The 23,748-nt window shown below is 42.9% G+C and overlaps 1 pseudogene; it reads right to left on the reverse strand.

The window, feature by feature from the left end:
- Window positions 1-214: 214 nt before the first annotated feature.
- Window positions 215-690, reverse strand: LOC114708379 (annotated as a pseudogene).
- Window positions 691-23,748: the final 23,058 nt, after the last annotated feature.

Below are 23,748 nucleotides of genomic sequence, written 5' to 3' on the forward strand. Positions count from 1 at the left end.
GGCCCGAGGCCTCTGACACCAAAGACTGTAACAGTTTCTTCATTTGTTCATTTATAGCACTATGTTTCCATGTATTGTAGTAAATTTGGACTTCATTAACAAAAATCTATGGACTAATCATCTTAAATAGCAGAATTACAAATAGAATCTTCATGATGATTTTTTTTCCCACACTTTTCTTTAAAGTTTATCCAACACAGCACAATCTCCAGCTTCACTGAGCTGGCTGACCATGTCCACCACCAAAGCTGACTCTTCACTGGAATTCAGTTGATGAGCCAGCCGGCCTCAGCTTTCTGGTCAGCCCCAGGGAGCACACAGCGCTTCTTCTGTAGGGCTCTCTGCCTCCGCTCTTGTTAATTTTGCAAGGCACTCACCCTCTGGACCTTTGGGCTGAGGCCTGCCTGTTTCAGGATGGCTACAGTGTATCTTGGCAGGCATGGTCTCTGAAGGTCGTGGAAGTCATCTTGGAGACACTGCATGCCCTTGTTCATTAGGTACCAATAGAAATGTCTCCAGGCAAACTATTCCTTCACATAGCCTTGAGGCCTTCGTTATGTGAAGTCCGGGCACCTTCTTGTCTGCCAGCTCAGAATATTTGGACATATGGACACTTTTCTTGGCAACCATCACTCCTTCCTTGAAAAGGAGTTTGTATATGGCAATCTGGGTCTTCTTAGGCATCAACATCGTGGAGGCTGCAGGATCCAAGGCATGGTTGGAAAGGGGCCTTCATGACGATTTTAATGCGGGGATGATGGTTTCATCTTTCATTGTGCCACAGAGAGGTTTGTGAATCATACTGGGGTAAGTTAAAGTAGTCAAAGTTGTACTTTAAACTTTTTTTTTGACAAAAGATTTGTATAATTGTGCTATTTTCCTGTGATGACAGATGGCTATTGGTAGCAGGCATCTTAGAGAAATGTAAAAACAAAGAAAGCCTCACTTTTAACAGATCCCATTTAGAGATATGAGCCAGGCAGAGGCTCCTTTGAGTTCAGTCATTGCCCATCACACAGCTTACAAGAGCAGAAGAGAACAACTGCCTCCATGGACAGCAGAGGAAATGGAATCCCAGAAGAGGGAAGAGGCAGCCCCACACAACCCCTAAATGGGTTAGGACAAGAAGGGTAGGCTTTAAATGAAGGCTTTTAATTAGTCAATTAAACTGTCATTGCTTTTTAGAGAGGAGAAATCATTAATAAAAGGAAACAAATTTTGTGCTACAGAGAAAGTATTTTGATCATAATGGCCAAGAAATGTTTCCATCATTAATGTTATTTTTGTTGCCAAGGCTGCCTAGGTACAATCCTTTAAAATCAAGATGTTGTAACTTATAAAATGTTGTAATCAATTTTCAAAACTGGTTTTAAAGTCATTTCAGTGTATTTCAAAGAAATCACTTATTAAATAAAAAAATATAGTGAGTTATAATTTATTGGGGGAAAAAAACAAGTGGTAGGAAAGGGAAAAAAATTAAACTTACTAGTGAATTTTGACAAAAACTTTTCCAAAATTGGTGGGTGGGATTTAGTAGTTTCATGATGTATGAAGGCAGCCAACCCTGATTTTTCCCTAATATTTGGATGGACATATTTTTGTAAAGCATCTTTCTTAGCAATGACAGACAGGGAAGCTGCACTGGACTTTCAAATCCTTGTATCCCCAAAATACCAAGACAAGATTAAAAAAAAAAAGTGAAACAGCCTATTGCATTCTTCTTAGTCTAGAAATGTTATCGATGGCAGCATCCTTTTTAGTGAGAGCAAATCTTCTTTGTTCCTAAGACCACAATCAAGCAAAAATCATCTTAAAACATTTTACCTCTATGTCATCCATACAGTTTTTCTCTTTTGAATGCATTATAATAATCATGATGTATCAGTTCAGTAGTGTATGTGTATAACTTGCAAGTGATCATATAAAATCAACAGAGTAATTTTTCAAATACTTTACTAAGATAGGGGTTTGGTCAGATACATTTGGAGATTATAAGATGTTGATTTTTCAGGATCCCCTCCCTCCATGGTTTTCAGTCTTGATTTATAGATAAATAATCCAACCAGTTGGCGGGAAAATACAGTTGTTAGGAAGATACTCTATCAAAGGCAAGGAGCATCCCATTATCCAGCTCGTTTCCCAAGATCACACAAGGCATGCATGCATGTGCACATGTACACACACACACACACACACACACACACACACACACACACACACACACCCCTCTCAAAACAACATTGCTAAAGATCCACATTTTTAAGTGAACTACTTCAAGACTTGGAGCTGTCTGTGTTGCAGACATCTAATGCACTGTTGATGTTCAATAAATAACAAGTTGTGATATTAACAATTAAGAATTGATGGTACTGCTCCTGTGAAATGATTTTCAGAAGAAGTATCCCCCCTTCACTCATGAAGACAAACGAGAGAAAGAGGGAGCAGTAGCTTTTAAGTTGGAGCTACCTTGTGTGTGTATGTTTTCCCTCTTCCTCGCTGGCGAATTTGATGAATCACCGAGTGAGACAAGACCTTGATCCAGCCGAGGCAGCTCCCTCCACCAATTCTTTGTCTCCCTATCTTCAGGTGGGAATGTCTAGGTTGTTGAATTATATGATTTTAAAGTTCTTGACAAACATTAATTAACTGAGGGTTCTTCTTTGTTTGAAGAGAGTTCTGTCTAATTGTGAACATGTCTTCTATTATCTGCTCTTCTTTCTTGACTATATTATTATCTGAAACATGTAATATCTGATTTGCTTGTAGGTAAGTTAGTAGGCTTTTTGAAATAGGTGAAAACCATGAAAAAAGATATCTATTGTATACCTTAATATGAAGCACCATAATTATAAGAGGTTTATGTTCATGTATATTACACTACACCCACACACATTTATGTCCTCCCTTCTAGTTGTAACCGTGTTCTTTTTTTAAAGTCATAAATTTTGACAATTTTGATCAGCCATACTGAACCAGATTATATTCCTGCTGAGCTAGGGGGATTGTTGAGATTGGCTTTTTAATAGCAGAAAACCAGAAAAACTCTCCAGAAAAGTGAATTAATTCTCCTGCAAAAACAAGTGTAATTAATCACGAGAGAAAACTGGCCATGCATGTCAACAGAGTCCAGGGAATTGACTGAGTGTTTATTGATTCATAATCCACCATGGACCACCCTCCCCCATCAAAAAAGAAGGTAGGTAGCCTTGGGGACAGCAGCCATACCTGACACTGGTATGTAGGCCTGGAGACCAGATGGATTACAAACTGTTAGGGATGCTGCGCTCATGTTTTGGCATAGGCCATGCACACTTTAATTAGGAGCACTTCTTTGAACAATGTCTTCAGTAATTAGCCAGGGCAGGTATATGCCTGTGCATGGGCGGACTGCAGATTTTTCAGTTGCTTAGAGAGATTTTCTATAGTAACAAAGGGACAAATTGATCCACAACTACAGGGCTTATGCTCATTATGCATTTCAAAGCAGTCTTCTAAACAAACCATTCACCCAGATCCTTCTTCCATACATGTCGGTAACCTGTAAATACTGCTGGTTGTCACTCAGTCTCTTGCCTTTGCACGACTCATCAGCTTTTAGAGGCAGTGCTATGTGGTGACAATCATAGACTTGCATGCCAAACAGAAATTGTGGTAGTTTGAATGAGACACGTCCCTCCAGGTTCAGGTATTTCAACACTTCCTTCCCAGTTGGTGGTACAGTTTGGAGAGGTTGAAGGACTGGTAGGAGATAGAGCCTGGCTGGAGGAAGCATGTCACTGGGGATGGGCTTTGAGAGTTTAGAGCCTTGCCCCACATCTAATGGACTCTCTCTGCTTCAGGTTTGTGGCTGAAGGTGTCATCTTCAGCTTCCTGCTTCAGATACCTGGTGCCACGCCTCCCCTGCCATAAGGGAATCTCCACTTGAAGCCCAAATAAACTCTCTCTTCCTGAGTTTGCCTTGCTCAAGGTACTCTGTCACAGCAACAGAAAAGTGACTAATACCGACTTCAACTGAAATCCTTCCCTCGTCAGGTTTTGCACATAGGAGATGTTAAGATCCTTACCATTGACGAGGAAATCATAGTTCTAGCTGCAGGTGAATTGTGGCAAGCTGTTATTCATATATTAAATCCCTGACATTGAGCTGGGGAGATGACTTCCTCTGCAAGCCTGATGACCTGAGTTTGATTCCCCAGAACCGACATAAAAGTGAATTACGGCAGCATTCATCTATAATCTCAGCACTCCTACGCTGAGTTAGGAGGTGGAGACAGAGATCAGCGAGAAGCTCATGGGCTCGCTAGCCTGGAGCATGCAGCAGTATAGCAAAACAACAGGGGAGATCCTGCCTCAAAGTAGAAGGAGAGAATGGACATCAGGAGGCAGAGGCAGGCCCATTTTGGTGAGTTTGAGTCCAGCCTGGTCTACAGAGCAAGTTCCAGTACAGCCAGGGCTACATAGAGAAATCCTGTCTCAAAACAACAACAACAACAACAACAACAACAAAAAGAGGTATAGATATGTGTGTGTGTGTATGCAATAATGAGGATATATATATATATATATGTATATATATATATATATTATTTACATAAGCAGTAAGTTCAAGTTAAGTTCAAGACCACTAGGGAACCTTTATTTCAATCTGATTGGTGTTATACAAGAACAACTGTGGACACCCAAAAGGGACATCGGAGGTGCATGTACACATAGGTTCCACTGTGTGAAAAGGCAGAAAGAGGAGAGAACATCTCCAGCACCAACTGTCAATCTCTAAGCCAGAAAGAGTTGGTGACTCACAGCCTGTGAGGCCAGCCCTTCACCTGGGAAGGCTGAATGTGCTGCCGCTGCTCAGAGGCCTTGTCCTGGTCCCGGTGAAGGGAGGAATGGTTGTGATGACTGTATGGTGCATGAAGCCTGATGAGGCACAGGCCACTTGAAAGATGTTTGGGATGGCTGCGCCCGGTAGTGCAGGCTTATGCTTGCAGCAGTTTGGGGGGCTGAAGTAGGATGATCACAAACTCCTGGTCTGCCCGAGCTGCGGAATGAGTTCAAGGACAACCTATGTAACTTAAGGATATGTTTACTCAAAAATAAAAAAAAAAAATAGATAAAGTCTGGGAATATAGTTCAGTGGTTGAAGACTTGCCTAGCTATGTCCAAGGTCCTAAATTCAGTTCCTAGTGCAGTGTGTGTGTGTGTGTGTGTGTGTGTGTGTGTGTGTGTGTGTGTGATCTATCTTTTTATGCCCAGCCAGGATATAAGAATTTCCATTTTTTTCTTGGGAGAAGGGGTGCCAGATGGATGTCAACTAAGGGCCTCATCCATGCTGTCTGAAGGCTACCTCTGAGTTACATCTGCAGTCTTTTATTTATTTTTACTTTTTATTTTGAGATAAAATATCCCTAAGTTACATGGGTTGGTCTGGAACTTTCCCTGCAGCTCAGGCAGGAGTTCTTCCAGAACGATCTCAGGAATGTTCTCTCCTTTCTATGAATTAAAAAGCTTGTTGGACACAACCATTTGTATATTCATGAGTTTAACCACGATTTACTACATGCCCTCTGAGGACAAATCCCTGAAGTGCTTTCTGAAGGGTGTGATAATAATTCATGTTTTATTATGTCCAAGGCAGTTGTCCAGTCCCTTTATGTATTAGTGTTGATTTTTATTTCATGGAAGTCGTTGGATGTCTGCCAAGCAGCACAGACAGCTCTGTAGTTTACAGGCATTTTTGCAGTGATTTGTGGGGGGGGTATTCACATGTCCATTTCACAGATGAGAAAACCAAGGTTCAGAGTCACAAAGCTGGTGGAAGCTGAAGGCAGGAGTGAAGCTCGAGTTGTTCTGATCTTAAAATGCTTCCTTTACTTTCACAGGACACGGCTGAGAGAGAGATTGTGCCGTGGTGGAGAGTCTTTCTGTTCCGGGATGAGAAGTCACTCTGAAGAGCAAGACTCTTCCTAAACAGCGCTTACTTTAACTTCAGGCCTGGAGCATTCAGATCGGCACACCACCATTCACGATTCACTTTCCCCAGACATTTGAGAGAGTCCTGCTTACAGCTGTGCCCCACTGACCTTCATGTGAATGGGTTTACCATAGGAGTTGCTGGTGAATTCAGTTCCGGTCTGGCAGGGAGTGTGGAAACAGCTAAGGCTGCGAGATGAGTGAGAGATGGGAGCTGGAGGTCACTCTTGAGTTGGCCTGGCTCCTTTGCATCTTTGGGAGCCTGGCTTTCCTGAAGCTCAAGGCTGCTCTCTTTCCAAATCTATTTAACCTCCAGCTGAACGGTGGCTTGGATGGAGATGTTGGCGAACACAAGCAGACGCAGGTTTCTCGGTGGATTAGAAAGAGACCTTCCATTTTCCTGAATTTACACTTAATGTTGTTATTTTGTATCCACCCACATGCGGATCATGGAATCCTATGAGTTCAGTGTAATGGAAACCGATCGTTTCTGTTTAACTACATACAAGCTGATGTTGCTAATAGCGTGTATTCATCTACCAATGGCCATTTACAAAATACTTTAACAGGTGTCATCTTGTTGCTTATTGCAGCACATTCCGGGGGAGATAATTGTCTTCCTTTTCCTGCTAGGAGACCTGAGGCTCACAGGGCTTATGACTTGCCCAGAACTGTGGATTCATGCAGTGCTAGAGGCATGGGAAGTACATTTCAGCTTGGGGTTGAAAAGGCTGAGGTCCTCCGGCCATATCACATCTAGCTGCCTCTCCCCCCTAACGTATCCTATAGAAACTTGAAAATGCCAGGCTCCCAACTCGCAGCTCATTTTCACTGAAAGGCTGACGTGCCTTTCTCCTCTTCCCAGGTAGAGACTGTGAGCCAGAAGCCCTGGTTGGGAAGGCTCCCTCTAATTCTCTTCTCACTGGGATAGCATGCGGGGACTGTAGCTGGCTGTGGGCCAGCTCTGCTGCTGAATGGGCTCAGTGGACAAATAGCAGTGCTCTGGGCAGACCTGACGGATCCCGTTTACCCTTATGTTTCAATGGGTTCGGTGTGATTTGCTTTGCAAGTGCTGGTGGATGTTTCCTGTGGGTACAGTGCTGACTGACCGGTGTGAAGATACTTCTGCTTAGAAAACCTTGAGGTATCGTTTGCCCGCCCCCCCTCCCAACACCAGGCTCCCCAACAAGATCTGGGCGTCACTTCCGTGGTTCTTTTCCGCAGATCTCATACTTGACTCTCTGACCTTCCTCGCTCCCTTATTAGTGACCCTGGGAGGACTCCCTCACTAAGTCAATCCACGGGAGCCATCACCCCAAATGTAATCTTAGGGAAGCTGACTGCAGAGAAAGGGATTTAGGGAAGGGCGGCAGGGATAGCTCCACAGGTCGACGGGTCATCCTACTCCAATATTCATTTTCATATCCTCAGGTGAGTGGTTGCAATGTTTATTAGTCAACTGAGCTTCAATTATTTAAATCTTTGAACTTTGCCCATATCTAAAAGATAGATAATTCTAGCACCTGGAAGGTGAAGACTAGAGGAACGTGAGTTCTAGGGCAGCCTGGGCTAAACAGCAAGAAAGAGGAGGGAGGGAGAAAGAGAGAGAGAAGTACAACTTCTTCTTCTTTGGACAATGTTAAGGATTGAATCAGATAAGGTGGTAAAGCATTTAATCTAACAGCCACAGTCATTACTTAGATACTATTGCCTATGTTGCTTGCAATATTTTGCATGGAAATTTCTCTCACAGCATCCTGGAAAACATTGTCCGCAGAATGAGTTAAAGTCACAGAATAATTCCACAGCAGTGCAACCTTGTATCTCTGTAAATTCACGGACTTAGAGACAAAAGCCGTTTTTAGTCATGTAATCCAAATGTCTCGGGATTTAGCAGCTGCTGATTGCAAATGCAGTCACATCATATTAAACCCGAATGTCAACAGCAGCCTGCAAACCAACCCCCCCCCCCCAGTTGACTGGCTTCTTGTTGACTCAAGGAAACACAAACTTTTACAGAGCCCCCTCTAAAGGGTGCTCACACCATCCACAGTGATTCCTCACCACTATTTGCCGAGCCTGGATTTGTAGCCAGACGCCTCTTTGCTTCCACAGAGTTGCTGATCCTAGCCTGCTAGACTGTTCCTACCATCGCTTCTGTTTGGGTTACTGCTGCTGAAGATGGATGTTCCCACACCTAATGTTTTTATAAAAAAAATGGAACAGCACCACCGGTCAAGGCTTAAGTTCCTCTTGGTTGCTTTCTTGAGGATGGAGGATATTTCTTTTTTATTCTTTCGCGTCCATCTGTGATAGCTCCCCTAGGTTGCTGTCAGTAGTTGCTGACAAGAGTTCTTAACCTCCAGGTACCAGAGCAAGGACTCCAGCGAGGCCAGGTTCAATAATTCAACAGACAGCGTGGTGCTAAAACCCTTTGCCCATTGCCTTTGTTCTGGATGCATAAGTCTTCATAAAACTGGAAAACCACAGGCCTTCTGCTGAATCAGGACTAACTCCATAGTGTTTCACTGTCAGGGAGACTGATGGCCACCATATCTCACGGCTACCAAAGGAAGAGAGTCTCTCTCTCTCTCTCTCTCTCTCTCTCTCTCTCTCTCTCTCTCTCTCTCTCTGTGTGTGTGTGTGTGTGTGTGTGTGTGTGTGTGTGTGTGTGTAGAGATACAGGAAGAGTACAAAGGGCCCATGCTGACTTTATTCAAAACCATAATTTTAATGCCATTTCAATCAGTGTACCCTCTGCTGTCAGACTCCTTGAGGGTCAGGAGCTCCGACACCTGCCACCACTCTGTAGCTATAATCATCCCTCCCCTCCAAATCAAACCCTGTTGCTGCGTCTTGTGACCAAGATAAAGCAATTGCTATTTAAACCACGAGTGACTGCAGCAGCTACAGCCTGGAAGGAAGTAGCGTTATTTCTCTCTGGAGTAAATAGCCTTTTATTTAGCAAAGATGATGCCCCCAGGGCATGATTTGGAAGGAGCACTGAAGCACAGCAATAGCCAAACCAATCAGCATAAAAACTAAACGAGGAGGATTTTCTGGATGAGAAGGCAAAGGGAGCCAGAGCAAGAAACAGGAAAAACTAGGGAAAAGCCACATAGCGTAAGGCTATCAGTCTGTGGGGACAGCCCAGGTTAGACATCACCAGCTACCTGCCTAGGATGTTCAAAGGCAAAGGATGCTTATGTGCTCTGTTCAGAGGCTAACTCCAGGCTGAAAGGTAATGGGCTGCAGTGGGAGTGTTTCAGGGAGCTTGATGGAGAGTCTCTTCTAAATGTCAGGAACAGAATTTGGAGCACATTGAAGAGCCGTGAGGTGGGTTGCTGACTTTTAGAGATTTGCAGAGATATTTGGGAGAAGACTGTCAGCTAATTTTATGGAATTCTCTCAGGATGAGATGAGCTCAGCTGACACTTGGGTGATAGTTTCCTTCTGCATGTGCTGCGGCTTGCCCACCTCTGCTGTGTGAGTGTTTACAAATGAGGAGGCTAAGTCTGAATCATAGCACTTTCCGTTATGTTTGCTATTGTGGTCATCCCCCACCAATGATGTTCCTCAGATCCATGGAAATCTTTACAGACCATGGATAAGAGGGGGGAACAGTGTGTGCAGGTGACATGGTGGACTCATCAATCCTGAATACATTTCAGATAAATAAAATTTCAGATAGGTACCCAGCCATGGAAAGTTCAACTGATATCCCAGCATTTGGGAGGCAGAAGCAGAAGAGGGAGAAAGTGGAGGAGGAAAAGTAAAAAAAAGGGAGATGGAGGTAGGAAGATATGGCGACTACGACTCCAGCTTGGTGTGGTAGCATACGTGTGTAATAACAGCATTCATAAAGCTGAGACAGGAAGACACTGAATTCTAGGCCAGCCTGGAGCACCATCATGTGACCCTGGTACAAACTACCAAACAAACAAACAGAAATGTAAGTTGTCAAGGAATCTTCCTTCAGCAAGTACAGCTAATAGGTTACCAACACCCCAAAAGAGATTTCAAACCTAATCTCCCCCTCAGTTAAGATCCAATGCAGTAGGGGCAGTGCAAACACACATTTTAAAGTTGTTAAGTGCCGTCTTTCCTCAGCAAGTCCAGTTCATTGAATGTCAACACTTCAAAGTCAAAACCAGATGCTCTCTCCCTCCTTTAAGCCTCTCACCTCCGGCTGTGGGGAAGTGGCCCAGACAGTGGGTGGAGTCAGGTTTCTTCCTCGGGCTTGGAATGGAGTAGGGAACAGAGGAGTTAAGGGGGGCAGGAATTTCTTTTTCTTTTTTTTTTTTTTAAATTTTTTTAAAATTTATTTTTGTTTTTATTTTGCGTGCATTGGTGTTTCACTTGCATGTATGTCTGTGTGAGGGTGTCAGAAGCCCTGGAACTGGAGTTACAGACAGTTGTGAGCTGCCATGTGGGTGCTGGGAACCGAACCTGGGTCCTCTGGAGGAGCTGCCAGTGCTCCTAACCACTGAGCCATCTCTCCAGCCCCCCCACCTTTTTTTTTTTTTTTTTTTTTTTTTTTTTTAGGAATTTCTTAACTGACACTGTCTTAGATGGGTTTGTGGTCTGTGGGTCTGACAGGTGTTTGGTGCAGGTCTTCCTATCAGGGCTACAGAGCTTAGATAGCTGGCCATGTCCTTAGCTACTTTCCACCAAGGCCTGTCCCTCTGGGAAATCTGATTGGAAAGGAGGAAAATGAGCCATAATAGTTGTTTGTTATGTGACCCATTTCTGCCTATGGGAAATACTAATTATTTTCCTCTTGACAAACTCTGAGAGTATAGGTTGTGCCATAAGAGCGAGTCCTTGATTTATTCACCAGCTCAGCTTATCTTTTACAGTGAGAGTTAGACACAAGCCTACATGCTCCCCGAACGGTCCTCAGCCACTGGACTTGAGCTGAAGGGTAGATAGCACCCTCCCCGCCATGGGGGAAGCACTGGTCACAGCAGGGCTCTCTTCATGTATGACAGACGGCAGCTCCTCCGAGTCCAGATGTCTATGTATGTGTTCTGTATAAGGAAAAGTGTAAGAGATAGCTCACCAATTCTTGTCACCAACTGGAGTTTCTAACAGGGAAGTATGAAACCGCTTGGGCTGTGATATATACTGACTTTGTGCTTTAGATGAAGTTCTGTCCCCCAGAAGAACTGTCACTCCTCCTTAGAATGTGACTTTCACCAGAGCAACCCCACCCCTCAGACATGGAGGTGTAAGTCTGCATTCCTGTAGTACAATGGTGATGTAGTTTCTCTTTCTTGGGGAGATCTCTTTCTAATGGCATCGAGTGGGTGCCAGGCTAAGTGGGGAGAAGGCTATTTGCTCTGTAAACTGTCCAGTGGGCTGCTGATGTATGGTGGTGTTGGCCAGGTAGTAGCTGAGATCCCTGGAGGCCTGGAGATTAATGCCAACAAATCAGTGTCTCAATTGGGTTTTCAGTTTCAGTGAGCACATGCACCCATTGGATGTATTGACACAGCCCAAAGCTAAGGGCAGATTGAGGATGATTTGTTTAGTTTGATTGATTGAACCACAAAACCGGGCCATTCAGCCTGTAAAATATCTAGGCTGTAATGATCTGATTTTGGCAGTCTACATTCATCAAACTAAGTAGATAATCAGCAAAATACCATTTGACTTTGTGACGTAAAACCACAGTGGCTCATTCAAAGTCATGGCTTTGGTGGTCATATCTGGGCAGATGGTTTCAACATTTGTTTCTACCTCTAGCTTTGAAATTTTTTCTAAACAGGCAACATTACTTTCCAAAAGTCACCAGACATCTTTAATAGTCTCTCCCACTCACATTTTCCCTCCTGAATATCTCATCCTGTTATTCTCATTTCCCATTCCAAGCAGTCAGCCTTAAGCTCTCCAGGTCAACTTTGGCCACTCCCTCCCAAGTCCAGTCAATTTTGATTTCAAAATGTCTTTGAAATCTTCCTCCTCCTCTCCAGTTCTCCTGTCACGCTACCCCGATAACTTCATCAAGTTATTACCAAGACTGTGTCGTCGACCTCGGCATTCTGGCTTTGCCTCATTCCAAACCTTCCTTTTTCTCTGCCCACCATCCCCTGGAGGATTCTCACTGGTGTAGACTTTCTCCCGGTAGTCTCCACATTGCAGGGCTTGGCTCTAACCTGTCTTTCCATTTGATCTCTGCTCACACCCCTTCGTGTAGCCTACTGAGCCATCTAATCTTTGGTTATCTGCATTGACTCACTTCCTACCTATACACATGCTGCTCCTGCGCTGGCAACCGCATGCTCATGGCTTTAGCTTCCAACCTCTCTCCAAGTCTGTCCTGTTCCTCATGAGCCAGTTAGCGACCACGTCCTCACACTCTTCCTTTCAGACTCTTGCTAGCAAGAGTCTTTTCCTATCTATGCTCCGCTGTCTCTTAACAGGAGCTGATCTACTCTCTAGACTAAGTTCTTTCAGGACAGGATTTGTGTAGTCCTCTCTATATTCTACAGTTTCCTTATAGTTTATGTATAATAGCTGTGTTTTATTTTTTTTGTTTCTCTTTTAAATTAATTTTTAAAGTTAGCATAAAACGTAATGAGTTTCGCTGTGGCATTTTCATACATATATGTCATTATACTTTGTTGTTATTTATCCCACTTCCCTGCAGTAGCTGTTCTTAAAATAATTGTTGAATAAATAAATGCTTGTCAAGACTGCAAACTTTTCAACCGGGCAGTGGTGGCACATGCCTTTAATCCCAGCACTCGGGAGGCAGAGCCAGGCGGATCTCTGTGAGTTTAAGGCCAGCCTGGTTTACAGAGCGAGATCCAGGACAGGAACCAAAACTACACAGAGAAACCTTGTCTCAAAAAAATATCCACAACAAAACAACAAAACCCAAAACCCAACCAAACAAAAAAGAATGCAGTCTTTTCAACATGGTTGTTTCTTCTCCTCTTGTGTGGAACACAACTTATTATTTGATTATATAAACTAATGTGATGGAAAAATTTCCTTCAAGACCATGGACTATGCTCTTGTGGCTTTCTGTGCCCTGGTAATATTGGTCTTTTACCAATGTTTGTGGCAGTAATTATAAGGAGAAAGGGAAGTCCTGGGAAGTAGTTCACTGCAGAGGAAATGAACATGAAGATTCTAGCTATAAATGGAAAATAATAGGTTTTCCAGGAAGGACATTATGAAAGGCAATAGTCCTCTTGGGCAGTGATGTTTTCAAGAGGAATCTTGGTTTTTTTCCAAAGTAACATCTTAGATTTTTTTTAAAAAGGAGAAGCTGAACTTGTACGAAGTGTAGGATAATCAAATCATTGTGAAATCTGGCCAGACTTTTCTTGGAATTTTGTAACTTACTGGATTTCCTGAGATTAGACAAGAGAGGTAAAAATGACTACTACCCTGGAGAGAAAGACTAATAGCAATGGATTACCGGAGAGCAGTAGTTTAGCAGACCACTGTGCCTGGCCGATATTGAACTTCTCTCACTTCTATCTACCTGCCAAGTGCATGAAAGCACAGGCCAAACCAAAGCAGGATACTTGACTGCAAAGGAAAACGTAGGAGGTGTGTGAAAACTCAAGGACAGAAGTAGAATTTTCTTTGGGCACATTCATAAAAATAAAATGAAATGAGCATTTAAGGGTTTAGTGTCAAGTTCAGCTAGAGTCCGAAGTCATCAAAGTGTCCTATACTGATATCTCCCTGAATGATTTGAAGTAGAGCCTTTCATGGTACAGTGTAATAGGTCATAGAGGGATGTTCACATAAAGAATGAATCTCAGCACATTACTATAACATATAGCAGCTGCTAGGTTAACTGCTGTTAGGTTAAAGGCCAGAAGTACCTTATATTGTTTTGAGAAAGGGTTCCTCTATGTAGTCAAAGATTCACATAGGTTCAAATATACTTCTGCCTAAAGGCAAACACATGAACTCTATGCAGTCATCAGTTACTTCAAGAAGGGCCATCTACCATTGTCTTTTGAGATAGGGTCTTTCACTGGCCTGAAACTTAACTATTAGATGATGCTGACTGAGCAGTGAGTCCTGGGAATTTATCTGTCTGTGCCTCCCCAGAGTGTAGCTAGAGTTTTCCTGCCTTGCCCACAGTCAGGACAAATCTCTTTCACCCGCCAGTCCCACAGCCGCTCAGACCCAACCAAGTAAACACAGAGACTTATATTGCTTACAAACTGTATGGCCATGGCAGGCTTCTTGCTAACTGTTCTTATAGCTTAAATTAATCCATTTCCATAAATCTATACCTTACCATGTAGCTCATGGCTTACCGGCGTCTTCACATGCTGCTTGTCATGGTGGCGGCTGGCAGTGTCTCCTTCCACCTTCCTGTTCTCTCAATTCTCTGTTAGTGTCGCCTATACTTCCTGCCTGGCCACTGGCCAATCAGTATTTTATTTATTGACCAATCAGAGCAACAGATTTGACATACAGACCATCCCACAGCACTTCCCCCCCTTTTTTTTTCCAAAAGGAAGGTTTTAACTTTTACACATCTCCAAAGCCAGCTTGTTATATTTGGGGATTTGGGCATAGCTTCTCTTACTACTTCCTGCTGGAGGGGGGCACTGTATCTTATGGGGACACAAAGAAAATTTAAGGGTCATGGAGTAGTCCGTGAGGCTGTATTGTCTAAGCCAGTTGCCTTGAAACAATTCTGGATGTTGGATCATCTGGGCCTTGGTGTCATCAGAGACCTTTCAGGGGGTCTTGACTGGTCAAACCTGATGTATCTTAATCTGGAACAAATCCATAGCCTCTGGCTTTCTGTAGAAACAAAAGCAGAGCCTCTTTTCCAAAGCAACATATCCTTATATCCAAATTTTGAAGTCAAGGTACCTTTAAAATATATATTTTGGCATAACTCAACAGCTTTTGCAATCAAATGTTTTTCTTTAGTTACGAATATCAAAGAGAACATAATCCAGATTTTCTGTGTGGTAGCCATCTTTACATGGTTTATTTTTTATATTACCTTGAGCCTATTGCTTTAAACTGTAGCCTTTTAAGCCTGAAATGGCGCTGTAGCTGCTGGCTCCGCCCACTTCAGCTTCCCAACGCCAGCTCTGGGAGCCATCGTGGGTCTATGCTTTTATCTAAGCAGCTGTGTAGCCCAGAAACCTCTTTTCGTTTTGTACTAGTAAAGGCTAAATCCACCATGCAGCTTAATGTGCCACTTGCAGAGGCCTCATTCCCGCCAAACTGCAGGTCAAGTGCACACACCAAAAACTCGACATAGTAGCTCAAACACACAGGTTGCCGCTAGCTTGAAAGAGACAACTAGGAACTGTTTTTAGCTCTGTTTTAGAATCTTTTTACTCAGGTTTTAGGTGGAAACCCTTGCCAACACGTTGGGCGCCATTTGTAACTAGAGTTTTCCTGCCTTGCCCACAGTCAGGACAAATCTTTGTCCTGGAATTTACAAGTGAGTGCCACCACAACAGGCATGTAGAAAATATTTTAAAAAAACTCTTTGACCATTTCATATATGTACACAATGTACCTTCATCATATCAACCCCCAACTATCCCCACCAAATGCCCTTATCTCCCTTTCATGTCTTTTTACCTACTCATTATTCTTCTGATAGTTTACTAAAACTGATTAGTGCTACCTACATGAGCAAGGACAATCTACTAGCAGCTACACCCCTGTATAAAAATGACTTTCCCTCCACCAGGAACTATCAGTTCTGAATAGCTCCTCACCTAAAGGTGTAGCCTTATGAGACCTGCTAGATTTATTCTAGAATGTTGACTGGCTTGATTTTGTGCAGGTCTTGTGCAGGTCACCATAGGATCTATGAGTTCATGAGTACAATGGCCATACCCAGCATTTCTGCCCATCCTCCAGCTCTTACATTCTTTCTGGTCACTCTTCTGTGATATACCCAAAGCCTTGGAATGATTAATATAATCTATGGATATAAACATCAATATTTAGAAGATAGCTTGACAACATTCCTGTTTAGCAATACAGCAGTAGTTGGCTCTTTCCCCCCATCTCAAGTGCCTATGACCTCCCTAGCCATGGGCTTTTGCCCAGATTTACAGTACCAGCCATTGATTCCCTCCTATCAAATCAGATAATAGTTGTGTTACTTCCATAACAATTATGCCACTTTGCACCTGTGGCTGCATTCTGCTTGGCATGCCAGTATTGGAGTGTGCAGGGTTCACTGCTACATAAATCCTTGGTCATCTTTCTCCTTCAGTGGCCCGCGTAACATCTTGGGGACAATGAAAGCTAGCTAGCATGGAAGAAGTTTTCAGGTCAGTTCCAGTTTGATCTCTCTTTGTGCTAAAACTAGAGTATGCTGTGTTTTCAGCAATTGAACCCTACCATCTAATGTAGCATGAATCTTAAAAGTTCTTATTAATAAAATCAAACCTGTGACCAGTTGTTGGGGTGAAGGCTGGAAGGTCAGAAAAACAGAACAAGCCACAGCTAACCTCACCTGGCCAACTTCTCAGCTGGTCTTGTTTCCTCAGACTGGAAGCTTCTGTGTCCTCATCCCAATGGCTCTCAGCTGAACTGTGCTGCTCGAAAGCCTGAAGTTTAACCAGCTAAAAGCTTAACCAGACAAATGCTTCTAGTTTCTGGTCCTCACGCCTTATATACCTTTCTGCTTTCTACCATCACTCCCTGGGATTAAAGGTTTGCTTTCTGGGATTAAAGGCATGCATCACCATGTTTGGCTGTATCCTTGAACACATGGATTTCTGCCTCTGGAATGCTAGGATTAAAGGCATGTGCTACCATTACCTATCCTAAGTATCTAGTGGCTTTTCTGTTCTCTGACCCCAGATAAGTTTATTAGGGTACACAATATTTTGGGGAACACAATACCACCACAATCTAATTACAATTGACACAAGCAACAGCAATAGTCTGTGTTGTTTTGAGAACCTCGGGGACCTCATTGACCAAAAGCTCATAGGGGGTGTCCCACATCTGGCATTTTCACTTAATAATCCATGTCTTCTGGGAGAAGCATTATCTATCTACCCATGCAGGGTACCTCTGTTAAAACTCCTTTTTAAAAATTAAAATTATCTTAAAAAGTAGCAGGTTTCTATAAGACTTTCTCATGTAGCCTTAGTTTGGGTTAATCCACCTCCTCCTCTTCCTTATTCCTTCTCCTCCTCTCATCCTTGATTAAGCCTTTAACTTCCATTATTTTCCCCCAATTTCACATCATGTGTGTTCCTCATATCCCTTCCTCCCCTGAAGGCCTTTCCCATTCCTTCAGATGCTGGACCCTTTCTAGCTTCCTGACCTCTACAGACATTCCAAATTGAATATATGTTTTTTTTTTTTTTCGAGACAGGGTTTCTCAGTGTAGCTTTGCGCCTTTCCTGGGACTTACTTGGTAGCCCAGGCTGGCCTCGAACTCACAGAGATCCGCCTGTCTCTACCTCCCGAGTGCTGGGTTTAAAGGCGTGCGCCACCACCGCCCGGCCCCAAATTGAATATATGTATAAATGTAAACATTTGAAGCTAGGATACACATGTGAGAGAAACATGCAGTGTTTGTCTTTCTGGGCCCTCACCAGGCATTTTTATGTAGGTTCAGAGGATTCAATTCAAATTCTTGTGCTTATAGGGCAAACACTTTAATGGCTGAGCCATCTCCATATCCTCATACTCTTTGTGTGTGCGTGATTCAAACATAGATGATTTCCTGGGCATAGGCCTTAAACTTCTTTTCCTCTCTACTCACTTTTATTTCTGTGATACAAAGTTATCTGTTGACTGATGACTCCAAAACATCCAACTTCAGCCCCATCACCTCCCCAAACTACTGACTAGGACCTGCATGCCCTCTTCTTTGGATCCTAACAGACATCTCTATGCCTAAAGCACCACCCCCAGTCCTCTGTAAACCCGCCTGTCCTGTGGAATTCCCCAGGTCAGCAAGTGGTATCCAATCTTCTAATCAGCCTGGTGAGAAGCTACAGATGTCATCACTGGCCTTCTTTCTCCATTCTCATTCCTATCAGTCAGCTTTACCCTTGAACTGCATCCAATCAACCAAGTTTTACTCTTCCTTCCTTGGCTCCCACTCCTGGACTTGTTCCTCTAACCTCTAGAGACTAAAGTTAACTTTTTGAAGGTGAGTCAGGTCATGTCTCTCCTCCACTCTAATTCTCTCAGTGGTCCCCATCTCACTCCCATTTCTGTGACTCAAAGTCTTGTGTAGACTGCTGACTCCAAGATGTAACAGTTAATGTCCTTGCAATGGGCCCAGAAGAGCCTCGATTCTCATACCTTGTCTGTTGTCTCTCACTGTCCCTCTGTCACACTGACTTCCTCACTGCCTCTTTAAACCCTAGGCATGCTCTCATGTCAGGATGCTCGAGTGCTTTTTAACCTTAGTGTATATCACTTTTGCTTGAAATGTTTGCACGACTTATTCCTGTGGCCAAGTCTTTGCTTGCTGTATCATTCATTTCTGGCAAGCCTTCCCTGGTCAATCTTGTTAAAAGTTCAATCCTGCACTGTCTTCTTTTCCTGCCTTATATTTTCCTGCAGTGTTTATTGCGTGCTGACACAGAATACATTCACTTTATTTTCTTATTACTGTTCTGCCCTACCAGAATTTAAACCAGTGAATGTAGTGATCATTTTTAGTTTTGTTCACTCAGGTTGAATACTCAGTGCCTAACACAGTACCTGATATTAAAAGGGCACTCAGTTGTTATTTTTAAAAATAATTTAATGACTATTTGGAAAAAGAGAAGGCTGACTTTCTCTGAGGCATGATGTTTTAACCGTTAGAGTACTTTGATCATTTTTTTAAAAAATTTTTTTATTTTTTATTTTATTTTTTTGAGATATGGTTTCTCTGTGTAGTTTTGGAGCCTGTCCTGGGTCTCTCTCTGTAGACCATGCTGGCCTCAAATTCACAGAGATCTGCCTGGCTCTGCCTCCCGAGTGCTGGGATTAAAGACGTGCACCACCACCGCCCAGCAATTTTAATCATTTTAGTTACATTGAATGTTCATCTTGGATTTTGTTCTTCTCCAACATATAAATGCAATATCTCTTCATTCTTTACTCGGTTCATTATTGCTGATAGACACAATCAATAAAGATTAAAAATTATACTATTAATGAAATGACTGAAGAGAGCTATTTAAAGATACCTACTATAGATATTCAACAATTGCTTGCTTTTGTGTTAAAAAAAGAACTGTGGGATTTCTTTTCAAAGATCTGGCCATGTGGACAGTATTCTAGTTTTCTTCCTGTTGCTGTGATAAAAACCATGACCAAAACAACTATGGGAGGAAAGGACTTATTGCCTTGCAGGTTATAGCTCATCATCAAGGAGTTCAGGGAAGGACTTAGAGGTAGAAACTCAAACAGAAACGATGGAGGAATGCTGCTTAATTAGCTTCTTCTCCTTGCTTGCTCAGCTACTTCTTTATAAAACCCAGGACTACATCCCCAGGGTTGGCACCATCTACAGTGAGCTGGGTCCTTCCACATTGATCATCAGTCAAGAAAAGGCACCACAGACTTGCCCACAGACCAATATACTGGGGATATTTTCTCAATTGAGGTTCCCTCCTCCAAAATGACTCTAGCTGGTGTCATGTTGACTTAAAACTAGCTAGCACAGTGTACATGTACACGCTTGAAGTGTCCCCTGAAGATTCATGCTCGATAGCGTCTAATTCCTTTATCAAAAAGAAGCAACAGACTATTACTCCAACCTTTCTTTTTGACTTCCAATAATAGCTGCAACCCGGTGCAATGTGCTATTCTGTCAAATCATAATTGTTGTTAATAAAACATCTGTATATTGTTTTGTCTAGATCTATACCACACAGAAAGTGGCATACTAAGATGGTGATTTGTTCTGATGTCCATTAATATGAATATCATGAAAGTTGAAATAGTCAGAATTTCCTAGGTGCATCCACTAACTAAATACATGATGGGATGGGTTTGGTTTGTTTATTTGTTTGTTTTTCCTGTGTGTGACCCTCTGGAGGAGCACAGCACAGCTCTCCTTGTGAAGAAACTCACTGAGGGAGTGTAGTTGGAGGACAGCCTTGAGTGGCAACAGATGTACAATAGTCCTCCTGCAAAGGCAGTATTTCTTTTCCCTGGGCTGTTTCCAGTCAATGGCTGAATGTAGCTGAGTTAACCAGGACCAGGTAGACTACCGACTTCTCTCACAGTCAGCCATGGCATGGGGTGTCCACATTGGCTTGGCTGAGAGTTACATTGCAGTCTGAAGCTCTTCCTTCCCAACCTCCTTCTTCCCAGATGTTTGCATGTGTATTGCCTGCTCACAGATGTTGTATGTGCATTGCCATCTGAAGTTCTCTCTGCCTCTGTGCTCCGTGACACCTTATCCTTCATCGGCAAGTTCCTTAATGAATATCTCCAGTATTTAATCCTGTCTCGGTGTTTGCTTCTCAGAAAACCTGAATAGTTGCAAGAGGTTCCAGCAACAGCAATCCAAGAAAACATTCATGAGAAGGGATCCAGGGACAGGCTCACTTATTGCCTCATTGACAAGAAGAATTACATCCTGAAAGGAATATGGGACACGGATGCTCTGCGGCCCAATTGACAAAGAATTTACCTGGGATGATAAGTGGAGACTGTCTAGTGGAGAACAGCATCTTTACCAACGTGATGATTCAGGTCTTTGTAGCTATGGGGATAATATCTATAAAAGCTTCAAGGTTGTCTGGCTATTACTAGATTGGTTGTGTTGATGCTTTTGGGGGAGGGGGAGAAAAACTTCAATAAACAACAACAACAACAACAAAAGCACAACACTCAGCTTAACAATCAGTGAAAAGCCTGTGAGAGACGGAAGCCCTCAGTACTTGACAAAGAGGTCCTCATCCTGCCCTCAGTACCTGACAGAGAGGTCCTCATCCTGCCCTCAGTACCCAATAGAGATGTTCTCATTCCTGCCCTCAGTACCTGACAGAGAGGTCCTCATCCTGCCCTCAGTAACCAATAGAGATGTTCTCATTCCTGCCCTCAGTACCTGACAGAGAGATCCTCATCCTGCCCTCAGTACCTGACAGAGAGATCCTCATCCTGCCCTCAGTGGAGGTCCTCATCCTGTCCTCAGTACTTGACAGAGAGGTCCTCATCCTGCCCTCCGTACCTGACAGAGATATCCTCATCCTGCCCTCAGTACCTGACAGAGAGGTCCTCATCCTGCCCTCAGTACTTGACAGAGAGGTCCTCATCCTGCCCTCAGTACCTGACAGAGAGGTCCTCATCCCACCCTCAGTACCTGACAGAGAGGTCCTCATCCTATGTAGCTGTAGCTAAGACAGATGGGAAGCAGACTCAGTATAATAGGATTTCAGAGTTTGGGGCATAAGTAAGTGCTTAGCAAAGTTAGGTATGTTACACTGATTTCACTGGAAACAGTAGGGCCCCTGAAGTTTGGGATAGAATCATATCTGTGGATGTTCCTGAGTATTGTGTCTCTGCTGGAATCTTCACAGTGAAGAAAATGTGGGAATGCATCTATGACCATGTGGTCCAGCAGTCATGTCACAAATTACTGCATCTATAAGAAATTGGTTTCATGCAGTTAGAAGCTGAAGGCTACCTGAAGTGCTGGAATGGAAATTATATTGTAAAATAAACCAGAGACTTTATAAGGCACTATATTTCCAGGGAAGCAACCTGGAGTCAATGTCTCCACAGGCCATCTTTCTCAATGACCTATTGGAGAAGCCCTGCTTCCCATCTTCATGACTATGGACCTTGCAATATTGGGGTCCTTGTCCCCAAAAAGTGTATTCTTGCTACAGGATACAGTAATGATCCGAATGAACTCTAAGTTGTTATTGCTTGTGACACTTTGAATCTCTATGTTTAGAAAGTAGAAAGTCATCATCTTGCCAGGGACAGTGGTCCTTCACCATCAGATGGACTATAAGGCTGCTTTGATGCAGTGAGGGAAAGAAGGGATACCTGTACAACCCAATTTACCTAGGTGTCTCTTCACATGTATTGCTTCATTATGACCATAAGCACATACCCACAGCAACTCTGACTGACCAGCAGCTCAGATGTCCCTGAGCAAGCTTGGGTCATATAATCAGGAAAGCCACCAAGATCAGCCCATGTGCTAGCTGAATGAAGAAGCCTGGAGTAAGAGTGGAGGAGAGATATGATGGGAGTAGCTGTAACTTCAAGTTCAACTGCAGCCACACAGCTGTAGTTCTTCCTATTGTCCTGCCTTCTTCTATGTTTTCCACCCCCACATCAACCAGGGAAGAAGACCAATGGACTATGGAAGGGCCAGTTTAGCATAGAGAGTTGTCACAGAGTTTTATGTCTATATTATGGTTGCTATCATCTTTCAACATTTTCTCAGAGTTCTCCTATATACCTCGGCTATTTTTACTTCCCCTGTAACTTTTATAAACATTAAAACATATGAAAAATTTCAGAAGCATGTGTACAATTACCAGGATGCTTAACTGCAGCTCCTTAAATTCAAGAGGTGTTGTGTGTAACCGAACACATTGCAGAAAGTATACATCCAAGTTTCAGAAGATTAAATAAATAATCAGAGGCTAATATCATTCTTAAAGACAGTCACTACCCGCCTCTCGCTGTCAGTATTGACAAGTAAATGGGTAGGTGTACAATGCCAGTAGTTAGAGCAGTGGTTCTCAACCTGGGGTGGGGTTGGAGGTGTCACATATCAGATACCCTGCATATTAGATATTAACATTGCAATTCAAAACAGTAGCAGAGCTACAGTTATGAAATAGCAATGAAATAATTTCATGGTTCAGGTCACCACAACATGAGGAACTGTATGAAAGGGTTGCAACATTAGGAAGGTTGAGAACCACTGAGTTAGAGTATGCAAAACTGGAACCAGCCGGAACCCGATGGAGTTTGTTACACAGGGGTGACAATTTATATTTATATAGGTTTCTCAAGGTTGGTTTTAAAAAAATGAATCATTTGAGACGCACTGAAAACTCTGAGTTAATTAAGGCAAGCATCCATTTTTATCTTGCCAAATATTGAAGCTCAAATAAGCTTGGTAATTTGTCTAAAAAACAAACTACAAATGTTAGCTAGAGTTATTTTATGAACCCTGGGCCATCTGATCTCAAAGTCTATTCCCTTCCCAATAATGTAAATAACTTCCTTCTGAGGGCTAGTCTTGGTTGTCAATTCGACTACATCTGGTATCAACTAAAACTCAAGCAGCTGGGCATGACTATGAGGAATTTTCTTCACTGGGTCATTTGAGGTAGGAAGACCCATCCTAGATCAGCCCATGTAAAATAACATAGAAGGAGGAAGCTTTTCCTTTTTGCCTGCTTGCCCTCACTCTCACTGACAAATCTGTCATCCCGTTGCTAAGGGATTCCTTTGCTGATAGCAGAACTTACTTCTTCAGGATTCCAAGGTAGACTGAAGACCAGCTGAGAGATCCAGTCTGGTAGACTGAACAACTACTGGATTCTTGGCCTTTCCTTTGAGAGAGAGGCATTGTTAGATTAGCCAGACACAGCCTGTAAGCCACTCTAATAAATGCCCCTTTAATATATGTTCTATCAGTTCTGTTCCTTTACAGAATCCTGACTAATACACTCATCCTCAGAGTCAGGCCCAGAGTGTTTTCCAGACAAAACACATAGCAAAGTCAGGACAAGAAAGGCCAATTCTTGTATTTCTAATTGTCAATGATTTTTCCATCCATTGAGAAAATTGCAGAATACTTGTGACCTTTCCCAG

This window comes from Peromyscus leucopus, chromosome 19, assembly GCF_004664715.2.
Source record: "Peromyscus leucopus breed LL Stock chromosome 19, UCI_PerLeu_2.1, whole genome shotgun sequence".
NCBI lineage: Eukaryota > Metazoa > Chordata > Mammalia > Rodentia > Cricetidae > Peromyscus > Peromyscus leucopus.